At 37.2% G+C, this 3784-nt stretch overlaps 1 long non-coding RNA gene across 1 annotated transcript; it reads right to left on the bottom strand.

Moving 5' to 3' along the window:
* Window positions 1-2722: 2722 nt before the first annotated feature.
* Window positions 2723-3403, bottom strand: LOC139988031 (uncharacterized). The gene is made up of 3 exons (XR_011800012.1): window positions 3322-3403; window positions 2877-3121; window positions 2723-2808 (listed from the first exon to the last, which is right to left on the bottom strand). It is a non-coding gene; the product is annotated as an uncharacterized lncRNA (long non-coding RNA).
* Window positions 3404-3784: the final 381 nt, after the last annotated feature.

The raw sequence follows: 3784 nt of genomic DNA on the forward strand, positions 1-3784 counted from the left end.
CTATAACACCTCTGTACACGAAGGAACGAAATTCTCTCCGCACGAATTAGTCTTTGGACAGTTGGCCAGAGAACCCACTGGCGAAATACTAATCGAAGAAAACATGGAACCAACTTATACGGAATATCTCAGAGACCTGTTCGATAAAATCAACACCGTGCAGCAAACAGCAAGAGAAAATTTGATAAAATCTAAACTAAGATCAAAAGAATATTACGACAGACGAATTAACCCTCAAAATTTCAAAATTGGAGATCTAGTATACCTACTAAAGGAACCTAGCAAAGGAAAGTTTTCCGATCAATACACAGGACCGCATAAAGTGCTAGAAATCTTGCAGAACCAAAACGTCAAGATTGAAGTAAATGGGATTCCGCGAACAGTGCACTTAAATAAGTTAAAACTAGCGCATAATCGAAATAAACGATGAATAAAGTGATTGCAGTGGGCAACGTAGTGCAGTAGTGTATGTTGTGGTGCTGTTCGTCGAATAATACAGATAGCGAAAACCTAAAAGAAAAAGGGAAAATTATTATGTGTGCTTCAATTATCGTTTAAATATAAAACGTGTTAACTCAATGAATAATTAACTAGTGGAAGTGGAAGTTACCTTGTGAACATGAAAGTGTATGTGCAAATATAGGTTATGATTCCTTGTTCGTGGAACGTAATGTATGACAGCTACCTAAAATAAGTGAATAAATTAGTTTCAATTGTCTCAATGCAAAATACAAGGTTACTAAATGTTATAATTATATTGTGGTTAAATCAAAGGGAAGTGTGACACTGTTCGTCGAACAACACAGATAGCGGAAACCTAAAAAGAAAAACGAAAATTATTATGTGTACTCCAATTATTGTTTGAATATAAGACGTGTTGATTCAACAAATAATTAAAAGAGTGAAAGTGAAAGTTACCTTGTGAACAAGTAATCATCATACAAGAAGGTTTACGTGCAAAATAGGTTATGGATCCCTGTCTGCGGAACACCATGTACGACAGCCAGCTGAAAATAAACGAACAAGTTAACTTTAATAGCCTTAATGCAAAATACAACATTACTAAATGTTATAACAAAACTGCGGAAGCATGACACTGTTCGTCGAATAACACAGACAGCGAAAACCTGAAAAGGAATAGAAGATTATTACGAGTGCTCCAATTAATGTTTGAATGTAAAACGTGTTAGTTCAACGAATAACTGAAACAGTGAAAGTGCAACTTACCTCGTGAACAATCAATCACCATACAAGGAAGTGTACATGCATGAATTTCGCAGACTAATAAGAAGAAGTAAAATAGCTAATAAGTATAGAAAGTGGTTAGGAAATAATTAAGATAGATTAATTGAGAGTTAGTAATAAATATAACCGGAGTAAAAGGATATTTTATCATGTATTAATCTACATAGTATTGTTATATTATTATATCTAACATGTAGAAGCGGATTTTGTAATGCATAATAGCTGTCCCACGCACAATGCATTATACACATATTAAATTAAATAAATTAAACAGTACCTTTAAGGCCACAGATACAAGACAATTGAAGGCAACCGTAAAGGGGCGACGAGTTCATCAACCCTGACATGGAGAACCCAGATGGGTCCGTTCCCGCATTCGATGTGGAGGCGACGGAGGATGCTCAATCTTGCCTCTGTGTCCGGTTGATACGCTCCGTCTACCATTTCAATGACGGCTATCTTTGTCAATACTGTTTCGACAACTTAGATCCAGACGACCAGTACCTATGTGACGAGCCGCCCACTCATTTCCTGTGCGGAATACCTGCAAGAACACGTATAAAATACTGTCGTATGTGCGATATAAACCTAGCGGACGTATAACCCGCTATATCATGCATCCCATGCATGATCGTTTACAATAATTTGACTCACCTTGAAAGATACTTTTTAGTTCAAGGACTAGCATTCCGCACCGTAGAACCATAAAGTACTTGTATGCTACGCACAAAACCAAGTACTTATGCTATCCACCTGTAAACAAGCAACATTTATAACTATGCATGTAATTTTACTTATGTTTGCCAATATATACACACGCATGTTGTAAAGTGGGTGATGTTTATAACACTCACTCCCATTGATAATGCAAGTGACTCATAAAAAAAAAAGAGGCCGTCATATTTACCATTACACGCACATATATATATATTCAAAAACAAGCTACATTTGTCATATCTATTCTATTGATAATATATACATATATATTTATAACGATAAAACAAATCTCATTACTTACCAATACGTATGCATATATGTATATAATTATAACCCAAGTAGCTTTCATAATATTTATTTTCACTGATAACATATACGTAAAACCCAAAATAAAACATATATATATAAATATAAAAATTTTTTCTCTTTTTTTTTATGTATATTAATAATAATAAAAGGTTATTCTTATTTCTAATAAACTCGACAGTAAGAAACGGATTTACGAGTGGCGAAGATCGCTGCTAAGGCCAAATCTTCACCGTTGAAACCTAACCCCAATCTAGTTTTTACGTTCTTTTAAGAACTCTGTTGCATGTAATCATTGTGATGTTATATATCACAATGATGTAAAATTTGTAATTTTCTATGTTCTTCTTCTGGTTTTCTCGCCCAGTCCCAGATGAATCACCTGGTCATCGTCAAATCACCTCATCAAAATAACATATGGCTCTGATCGCAGGAGAAACGGTCCACATAGTCAAATGCATTCCGGTACAAGTAAAGATACGACATACAACAGAATGCTACTCGGAGCTACCCGTTTGGCAAGGGAATCGCACCGCATTTCTAACGCCAAAAACACACATCATAACGCAACACGGAAACCATAGAGAATGTAGCGCAGTACTACCCACGTTATACAACATCGACGGACTCTGGCACAAATTCGTACCAAAACCCATGGAAGCAATCGCACCACAGGAACTCCGCCCGGACGTGCGCCAAACGTGGCGATATTCAGCACCATCGTCATTGGCCACGAGCGGAATATATACCCAAAAGGACCTGGACGCACTACGGGACCACGTCATGTTCCCGGCAGAAAAAACTGCAGTCTTGAACACATTGGCCAGAGGAGCGACAGGAAAAACAATCGTCCCTGGAACAGTAAACATCCTGGGAATGATGGACGTAAACACATTGACGACAATAGCGAAAAATACCGTATCAAGCTTATGGACTGGTTTCATGGAATTCGGAACTGTCAGTGCAGCAATATTTGGAATACTCGTAATATTTAAATTAATCAAGACCATAATAGATATAGCCATACACGGATACCAGTTACGTGAAACTTACGGATGTGGAATCGCCCTATTAGGAGCAATATGCGGCTCAGTCACCCACCTGCTATTATACCTCAAAGGAAGACGAAATATCGACGATCAAACAACATAACCTCAAGGGATATCGATAACACCGGTAGTAACTCAACAGCCAACGACATCTACATCCGCCATAAACAAACTCAGAGACACTATCAGTCAAATTTCCTTTGGAAATTTGAACTCCAAGGGCGGGGGTGTCACGTCCCGCGCTCCGCACGAGCCGTAACGAGAACAAGAAACCACTCTATACACAAATCTAAATAAACCTACCAATAACCGATTTGCAATTTGAAAACCTATGGTTCAATATAATATAATATAAACCCAACCAGTATAAAATAAAATAAATAGAACCAACTAATGGATTGAACGAGTCATGAACCAAACAAACAAACCAGGAAATAAGAATAACTACAGAAAGGGAAATGATTGAA

This window comes from Bombus fervidus, chromosome 6 (genome assembly GCF_041682495.2).
Source record: "Bombus fervidus isolate BK054 chromosome 6, iyBomFerv1, whole genome shotgun sequence".
Lineage (NCBI taxonomy): Eukaryota > Metazoa > Arthropoda > Insecta > Hymenoptera > Apidae > Bombus > Bombus fervidus.